This window comes from Rhinolophus sinicus, linkage group LG05, assembly GCF_036562045.2.
Source record: "Rhinolophus sinicus isolate RSC01 linkage group LG05, ASM3656204v1, whole genome shotgun sequence".
Classification (NCBI taxonomy): Eukaryota; Metazoa; Chordata; class Mammalia; order Chiroptera; family Rhinolophidae; genus Rhinolophus; species Rhinolophus sinicus.
This window is the reverse complement of record NC_133755.1, coordinates 64,078,395-64,088,717: the sequence shown is the minus strand read 5'-3', so window position 1 is coordinate 64,088,717 and position 10,323 is coordinate 64,078,395.

Here is a 10,323-nt window from a genome sequence, read left to right as displayed (position 1 = left end):
TAGTGTGTACTCTTTTTTTCTCAGTCTGACTTCTTTCACTCAGCATAATTATTTTTAGATTCATCCGTGTTGGTATGTATTTCAGTAGCTCCATAGTTCATTCCTTTTTATTATTTTATTGCCGAGTAGTGTCCCATTGTATGAATATACCACAATTTGTTTATCCTCTCACCTGTTGATGGACGTTAGTGTTGTTTCCAGTTTGGGGTGTTACAAATAAAGCTTCTGTGAGCATCCATGTACGGGTTTTTGTATGGACTTGTTTTTCTTTCTCTTGACTAAATACCTAGGAATGAAATGGCAGGTGTATGCTTAAGTTTCAGAAACTGCTCAACTCTTCCAGAGTGGTGTACCATCTACATTCCCAGCTGCAGTGTGTGAGAGTTCCAGTTCCTCCACGGCCTCATCAACATTTTATGTGGACAGTCGTGTTCATTTTAACCATTCTAATATGTGTGTAGTGGTATCTCACTGTGGTTTTAATTTGCGTTTTTCTGATGGCTAATGACGTCAACTCCTTTTTCTTTTGTCTATCACTTTTTCCAGTGCACATGCAAACTTATATTTAAAACTTGTTATGTAATTGGACTTCATGCACGTACATGCCTTTGTGATCTTTTCCAACTACATTTGAGGATCCTACTGGATGAAAAAAGGCAACACATTTTTCCTTTTCTGCATCATCCCATCAGATGGTAGTACCAGGAGGAATGTTTCATAGGAAATAGACATATATCAGCATTCCTAGGTTTCAGATGTTCAAAACATACTATGAACAACAAGTCTGGCCTGTTTCAGTATCCACACATAAATCCAAAAAGGGAATGACTTTTAATTCATTCCCATGAATATTTTTGAGTCCCTATATGAGCAAGATGCTTTTAGGAGGCACTTATGGAGATGAAAGCCTGACTAATGAAATAAGTAATAATAATGATAATAATTATTATTATTATAAAATAATAATAAAAGCATGATAATATCCTCTCTGAAAAAATTACCTGGTGAAGGTTTCTGTATATTTGTTGTTGCTATTTTAAAACCTAAAGAGACACATTTTCCTGTGTTCTGTGAAGTTGGGCACATCCTGAAGGCAGGCCATATTCCTGAACTGATGTAGCTTTCCAGGTGCTCTTGCATGGGAAGCGGGGTCTGGGGGCAGGGACACAGCCTTCACTGCCTCAGCCTGCAGCCTTTGAGGGAGCAACAGCTAGTTTCGTGATGATGGGGTCTGTGTTCATGACTGTCCAAGCTGGGGCAGCTCCCCGGTGGTCAGACTGATCATCAAACCCTAACAAGTGTGGCGACAGCAATGCACCTACGTGTGTGTTTGGGAGAGATGGGCTGGATGCTCAGATTCTCTAAGCAATATATGGGATAAAATAAATACCAACTAACCCCAGTACTAAGCAGAATGAGATAAGCCCTCCAGAGCAGTGCCAATCAAAGTAACTAGTCCACAGCTGTTTGTGATTGGTCTGCCATAAAACAGAGTTTATGATGGAATGTAAATCAATGCACTGCTGCTTTGATTGAGAAAGTATTGCTACTTAAAAAATAATAATAAAATAAATACACACATGTGTACACACACACACACACACACACACACACACACACACACACTGAACTAAAGGGCATGTTTAGTTGGTTGATTGGTTTGCAGTCCCCTTTGAGCTCCTCAACTGCCTCCTTGCAGACTAGTAAGGACCAGGTCGCACACGGCCCTGGTCAACAGACTTCATTTAAGGTGGCTTCGTTCTAGAGAGGTACAAACAGCTTTCAGTGTGAGCACAGAAGGGAGAGTGGTTACTTCTGAAAAGTATGAATTCACTCCCTAGCATTTATGACATTTGTTAATTGACCTCAGGGCAAGCCAGTATGTTTTAGGAAACTGCAAAGATCAAAGCACTTTAAAATTATATGTTCACTTTAAAGTTAAAACACATGAAAATTAACTCTGCATGAGTGTTGTAAACAATAGGGAATTAAGTATTTGACAAATGAAGTAAGTGTATAATAAACATAGTAGTATTTTTACTTATCAGCCTGTGAGGACTAAATGGTTTATGTCAATAAGACATTTTATCAACATCCTCCTCCTAGCAACGTGGGCACTGTATTTACCAAGCACGGGGTATCATCTCACACTGTACAGTACAGAGGGACAATGTTCCCACCAACCTGGCAAGAGACCTGTGGCAAAGATGTCCACAGACCCTGGAACCTGGGACTATGTTACCTTCCTTGCTAAAAGGGATTTTGCAGAGTCATTAAATTAAGGATCGTGAGGTAGGAGATTATCCTGGATTACCCGGATGGGCTCAATGTCATCACAAGGGCCTGGCAAGAGGGAGGCAGGAGGCTCAGAATCAGAGATGTGAGGACAGAAGCAGAAGCTGGAGTCATGTGTTTTGCAGATGGAGGAAGGGCCAGAGCCAAGGAGTACAGACACCTTCCAGGCACTGGAAAAGGCAAGGAAACAGATGAGCTTCTCCCCCAAAGTCCCCGGAAGGAATGGAGCCCTGTGAACACCTTCATTTTAGGATTTCTGACCCCACAACTGTCAGATAATCTGTGGAGTTTTAGGCCCCTAAACTGGTAGAAATTTTAACCGCAGCAATAGGAAACTAATAGCAGAGGGTAGGGGATACTAGCGTGCTTACTGACTGCTTGGCTAGGCCCTGCTGCAAGCACTTTCTGCATATTAACACTTCTAAATGTCACAAGCACAACATGAGTGGCTTTTATTATTAACTGCATTTTACAGATGAGGAAATTGAGGCAGAGGCATTAAGGACCAAGGTCCCGTGGCTTGTAAGGTCAGGGTCAGTATTTGAAGCAAGTCCCTCTAGCTTCAGAACGTGTGCTCCCAACCACCTCACTTCACCGCTTCTCCCGATAAAGTGAAAGGCTTCAGGGATGGTCAGCAAGACGGAGAGGAGAGTTACAAACCGTGTCACTCCTAGAGGACATTTACACTATACCTTTACCATCATTTCCCACAAAATATTGTATAGAACAAGACAAAAATGATAGTCAACTTACCCAAGTGACAGGATAGCCAAGTATAAAAGAACAAGCATGCTGGGACCTTATTATACAAAAAATAGATTATGTTATTATTCAGCAGAAGCTGCCTACAATTTAGGGCAGGTCTCTCTCAAGGATGAAAATGAGACAGCCAGGCAATGAGTTGGAGAAAAAACATTTTCAACTACACTGCACTGGAGGTAGGCACTTCACAGGGGAGGAATCCAGCTGCCGGAGGTTGAGATTGCTCAGGTTCTGCAGCCTTCAGGTGGCAAAGAACACCGCCACCCCCACCTTCCACCCGTCTTGTCCTAGCCATGCTCTGTCTGCCACCCACTGTGTCAGCTGGAAGTGAAACTGCAGAGGACCATGAAGTCAGACTGGGGAGGGAGAGGGATCCAAGTTGAACGTTAAAGGATAGGAAGGAAGTAGAAGTGGCCCAGAGAAACAGGGTGGGGATTTCAGCAGGGGTCTTCTTCATTCTCTGCTGTTCTCTGGTCATCTTTCCCCAGGCATTGCATTTGGTTGGAGAAGATAACCTCTCCAAAGAATGGAGACTTGTTCTTGCACCAAAAGAAGGCTTGAATACAACATGTTAGTGATTTTCAAGCATTTGGGAAGTGTGTGGGAAATATCCCTAGCCATGTTTGCTGGCCAGGGATGCTTGTATCTCCTTACCTGTCCTTGAAAAGCCAGTGACAGGTGGTGGAAACAAGCCTTTTTAGGTGGCCGAGGAGTGAGGAGGGAGGGAAAACACACACCTCTCCCTGCACAGAGGTAACAGAGAGGATGGGCCCTCATGTTGTGCCTGCAAACATTAATGCACATTCATAAAAAGCTGGGCTTTCACAAAGCGTGAGGCCCTCAGTCTGTCATCAGCCAGGCTGGGAAACTGGGATCCCACCTGAGCCATCCTTCTTCTTCAGGATACTTCACCAACCGGGCCTCTGAGAACCATAAATAAAGACCACTGCGAATGGCTTTTCTGTCTGACCCTTTAACCTGAAATAAAAATAAAGCTTGGAGAATGTAATCCTGACTCAAGGCTCCTTCATGGACCGTTCCTTCCCTTACCTGTTGACAGGAACCTGCCAGACCTCACAGTTACCTTTGATTTAGCTGTAATGGCATCTCCACACTTAGCTGAGGTCTGCCCTGTAAGCTTAAGTCAATTTATATGGTAACCTGAGAGCCATTTCTTGCTTCCAGATGATGTCACTGTCTGTTAACACATCCTGGAATGATCACTAAACCCATGCTTAGGGCAGTGGAGCGGTAGATCACTCTCTCAAAGCCAGAGATGGGTTGAAACAAATGTTAAATGAATTTTCAAAATAAAAAGGAAGCTTTATTCCCATACACCTTTTTGTCAACGCCTGAAAGATTTCAATACTTGTTTTCAGAGAACCATAAGTGGTTTTTCTGAATCAAAAATCTGTGCCTATGAAGTTTGTTTATGGAGATATGGGTGGAAAATTTGAAATTGGAGCAGAAAATCATGGTCATAATACTAATCAAAACCTCCAATTGAATATTAAAACATGTATTTTTCTCAACTCAAACTCTAAAATGAGTTTGCATTAGTAAAGTTACCCCTAGCATTTGTTTGTTTGAGCACAGTTCTGAATAAAAAAGGATTCTAAGTTTCTTTGTTCCCAATTTATATTTGGGGCTCGGGAGTGAACAGAGTAATAATTTCTTTGTGTTAAACAATATCTGCCAAACACAGTAAAATTATCATTTTGTTATAGGACAGATGGACTATATCGGTTGAACTACGAACAGAAATTTGTGTTTGTTCACACTGTATTGTTTTAAATGTTGGGAAATGATTAAAATAAGAATATTTGGCTTTAAATTAGATGGAATACATCAATTCCAAAAAATCAATGTTCTCCTGCCCTACCTTATTTTCCTATTGCTGCTGAAATAAATTACCAGAAACTTACTGATTTACAGCAACACAAATGTATTCTCTTACAGTGCTAGAGGTCAGAAGTCTAAATTCAGTGTCACTAAGGCTGAGCTCCTTCTGGAGGTTTCAGGGATAATCCACTTTCTTGCCTTTTCCAGTTTCTAGAGGTCCCTGCAAAGGAAGATGGTCCCTTTCTCCATCTTCAAAGCACATCACTCCAACCTCTACTTCTGTTGTCACATCTCCTTCTCTGACCGATCCTCCTGCCTCCCTCTTACAAAGACCCTTGTGATTACATCAGACCCACTGGATAATCCAGGATAATCTCTCACCTGGAGATCCTTAACTTAATCACACCTACAAAACTCCCTTTACCATGTAAAGTAACATGTTCCCAGGTTCCAAGGATTAGAACACATGCCCTCTTTGGGTGAATGGAAGGGGCGGGCGGGGGGGAGGACATTTTTCAACCTACAACACTTAAGGTCACAGGTATTTTCGACCCTGTGAACCGATCCTGTGATCCAGAAGTAGGGCTTCCATGGCAACAACTAAGATGCAGGTGAAGAGCTGTTGACACACTTGAAGTGCTCTCCTCACTCCAGAATGAGCTTATCTGTCTAACTCTTGGGCCCAAAGCCTTCTCCCTGATGAACCTGGTGTTAGAAATTGCTGTGGGATGGCTGAAAGGGTGTTGTTCAACTCAGAGTGACTGTTAACCTCTCTGAGAATAGTTTCCTCATGTGTTAAGGGGAATAACAACATACACTCTTCATCGCCTTGAAGGGTGAATGAGGTTGATGTTAAGAGTGCTTTATAAACCATAAGACTTTGTAAATGTATCTCCAATGGAATTATTTTAGGGTAGAAATTACATAACCAAGAAATTGTCAGACACTGAAGAGACCTGTGATCCATCGTTCCAAACCCTCAAGATAGATGTGATGTCTGGGGCTTGTCTGGCTTCACAGGACACACATCTCGTTACTGGTTGGCCATGATTGGAACCCAGATATTCCGATTCCTGGTTCCATGCTCTTTCCATTGCATCCCAACATAACGGTAACGTGTTGAACTCAGTACACAGTGATCCGGTCACTGGGCTTTTCTTTCCAGGTTTGTCCTGGGTCCCCGTCCACCATTACTGAAACTGCAGAGATAGCTCAGACTGGCTCTAACCTGTTTCTCACAAGATACACTGAATTGTTTATCAGAGACAACAGACCAAAACCACAGTCACGCAGTTGAAGCATGTGCAGAGGAATTTTGACCTCCGGTTGTACCTGGAACTAAAGTCTTGCCCCCTCCTCCCAGAACCAAGGTCCTGGGACTCAATCGGAATTTGAACACCAGAATCCTTTCAGAGTAAAGGGTGTGCCATCCAGGAAGCTCTGGTGCTGAACCCTCTGACTATATCTTACCATAAATGGCCAAGTTCCAGAGCCCCCCAATCAAAACCTGCCCAGCAGCACTTCCACATACCAGCCTGTTTCCCTATCCCCTTAAAACTCGCCCCAAACTCTGGATTGTGTACAGAGTTGAGCCTTGCCGCCTGTCTCCTTACCAGTCGACTTCTCAATGAAAGCCGTTTCTTTTTTCTCAGGAGCCAGTGCCATAGTATTGGCTTCTATACACATGGGCAGTGACATTACCACCACCCGACCTCTGCCATCACCCTCACGCAGTACTGACTGAGAGTCATCAAGGTCCCATTGTGGCAGCCCCGCAGGGTACTCTCTCAAGTCTGTGCCTCTCCTCTGTTTCTCACACCTGGCTTTTAGTCGACCTTCTCTTCTCCAACTCCTACTTTGCCTATTTCAAACCCTTACCTTGTTTTTCCCCATTTGCAGCCTCTCCCTAGCTGTCCCTGCCTCCAAACCACTTCAGTTGTCACCTATGAGATAATTAGTTCCTAATATAAATTAGTTGCTTTTACACAGCTCTGGTATTTGCATGTCAGACTTTGTTTTTGCATTTATTTATTTTTATTAAGTTAGAATTTATATACATGAAACTCACCATTTTTAGTGTACAGTTCTGTGAGTTTTGACAAACATATATAGTGGTGTAGCCACCACCACAATCAATAAATAAAACAGTTCTTTCATAGGTAGTGCTTTTAGTGTCATATCTAAGAAATCTCTGCCTATCCCAAAGTTACAAAGATTTTCTCCTATATCTTTTCTGGAAGTTTTGTGGTGTTAGGTGTTTCATTTAGGTCCATGATCCATTCTGAACTGATTTTTGCATAAAGTCCAAGGTGTATATTGAGATCTTTTCTTTCTTTCTTTTTTTCTTTTGGCATTGGGAGGTCCAGTTGTTTTAACACCATCTGTTGAAAAATTTTTTCTTTTTTCATTGAATTGCCTTTGCAGTTTTGTAGAAAATCAATGGACTATAAATGTGTGCTTCTGCTATTGTATTCTCTTTTGTTCATTGATTGATCTTGATTATTGTAGCTTCACAATGAGTGATGAAATCAACACTCCTCCAACTTTTTTTTTTTAATTTTGATTATTTCAGTTCCTTTGCCTTTCCTCATAAATTTAGAATCAGTGTATCGATTTTTATAAAAACTCTTGCTGGAATTTTAAGATTGAAATTGAGATGAAGCTATAAATCAGAATTGGCATCTTAACAATATTGGATCTTCCAATCCATGAATACAGTATTAATCTCCATTTATTCAAGTCTTCTTTGATTTCTTTCATTAGTGTTTTGTAGTTTTCAGCATACAGACATTGCATATATTTTGTAGAACTTATACCTAAGTATTTGATTTTTTTGATGCTATTGTAAATGGTAATTTTCAAAATTTCAATTTTGAATGTTTCATTGCTAATATATAAAAATATGATTGACTTTTGTACAATGACCTTATGTATTGTAACCTTGCTAAACTTACTTAGTTTTAGGAGCTCTTTGTATATTTTTTGGGATTTTCTCCATAGGCAGTTATGTTATCTGCAGAGAGCAACAGTATTATTTCTTGTTTTCTAACATATATGCATTTAATTTCATTTTCTTGCCTTATTGCGCTAGCTAGGACCTCCATTATGATATTGAATAGGAGACATGAGAGTGGACATCCTTGTCTTGTTTCCCGTCTTTGGGGAAAGACATGTAGTGACCCATGTTGTACATACATTGAGCAGGATGTTAACTGTAGGTTTTCTATAGATTATGTCTTTATCAGATGGAGGAAGTTCCCTTATAAGTCTAGCTTGTTGAGAGTTTTTGTCATGAATATATATTTAATTTTGTTAACTGTTTTTCTGCATCTGTTGAAATAATCATATCATTTTTCTTCTTTAGTCTGTCGATATGGTGAATTACATTAACAGATTTTCAAATGTTAAACTTTGTATTCACAGCATAAACCTTACTAATCCTGAAGTGTTATTATTTTTAACATATTTCTGGATTTCCTTTTCTAAAATTTTTGTAAGAATTATTGTGTCTATGTTCATGAGGGATATTAGTATGTTTTCTTTTCTTGTAATGTCTTTATCTGATTTTATTATAAGAGTAATGTAACCTCATGGAATTAGTTGGAAGGTGGCCTCTCCTCTTCAATTTTCTGGAAAAGTTTGTGTAAAATTGTTATTATTTTCTCCTTAAATGTTTGGTAGAACTCACAGTGAAGCCATCTGGGACTGGAGGGTTTTTTAATGGGAAAGTTTTTAATTACAAATCCAATTACTTTAATAAATATAAAGCTATTCAGATTATTTACTTCTTCCTGAGTAGCTTTTGGTAGTTTGTATCTTGCAAGGAATTTGTGTATGTCATCTGAGTTGTCAAACTTACTGACATAAAGTTGTTCATGTTATTCTCTTATTATCCTTGCCATATTTCTAGGATCTGTAGTGATGTCCTCTCTCTCATTCCTGATCATTGTAATTTTTATCTTCTCTTTTATTTTCTTTATGAATCTGGTTAGAGATTTTTCAGTTTTGGTAATCTCCAAACCCATCTTTGGTTTCTTTGATTTTTTTCTCTATTGTTTTTCTGTTTTATATTTCATTGATTTTTTTTTTTTTGCATTGAACTTTATTTTTTTCTTTCTCCTGATTATTTTGACTTTAATTTTATCTTCTTTTTCTAGCTTCTTAAGAGCAAAGCTGAAATCATTGATTTAGATAGGTTTTTAATGGAATACAGAATGCTTAATTAAATTTTAATTTCAGATAAACAACGAATAAATTTTTAGTATAAAAATAAGTATATTCCAAATATTGCATGGGGTATACTTGTACCAAAACAAAAAAAAAACAAAAAAATCTCTGTTTTTCTGAAATTCAAATTCAGCTGGGTATCCTGTATTTTTATCTACTAAGTCTGGCAACCGTAACTGAAGACTTTTCTTCATTTAAGCTATATATATTTAATGTTATAAATTTCTCTCTAAGCTCTATCTGTATCATATAAATTTTGATGTTATCTTTTCATTTTCATCCAGTTCAAAACACTTCCTTGTTCCCTTCTGGTCTCTTTCTGAGTTATTTGAAGTGTGTTATTTAGTTTTCAAATATTTGGAGACTTTCCAAAAATATTTGATTTGATTTCTAATTTAATTCCATTGTGGTCAAAGAGCATGCTTTGTAGATTTGAATCCTTTTAAATTTATTGAGATTTGTTTTATTGCCCAGAACATAGTCCACCTTGATAAATGTTCTATGTGAACTTGAAAAGAATGTATATTTTGTTGTTGTTGGATGGAGTGTTCTATAAGTATCAATTTGGTCAAGTTGGTGAATCATATAGATCAAGTCTTCTATATCCTTACTGATTTTCAGTCTACTTGTTCTATCAAATATTGATAGAGAGGTGATGAAATCTCTATCTTTAACTGTAGACTTATTTACTTCTACTTGTAGTTCTCTCAGTTTTTACTTTAGTATTGAAGCTCTGATATTAGATGCATAAACATTTAGAATTGTTTTATCTTCTCAGTGAATTGGCACTTTCATTATTATGAAGTGATTCTCTTTATCCCTGGAATCTGAAATCTTCTTTGTCTGATATTAATATACCCATAATGACTTTTATTTTTAGTGTTAGCATGGTATATATCTTTCCATACTTTTAATTTACTGTATCTTTATGTTTAAAGTGGGGTTTTTTTTTGTAGGTAACATATAGTTTTTTTTTATTCAATCTGTCTCTGACCTTTAATTGTGATGTTTAGTTATTTATCCTGTATTTACATATCAGACATTCAAAGTAGCTCTTTTGCCTGAAAGAAGAAATATCAAGATACATAAATTGGGTAAAAGTATTGAGTACTATAAAAAATATGTTTTTAAGATCCACATTTTATTCTTGGTGTATTTACAGGTGGTCCCCAACTTAGGATGGTTCAACTTACGATT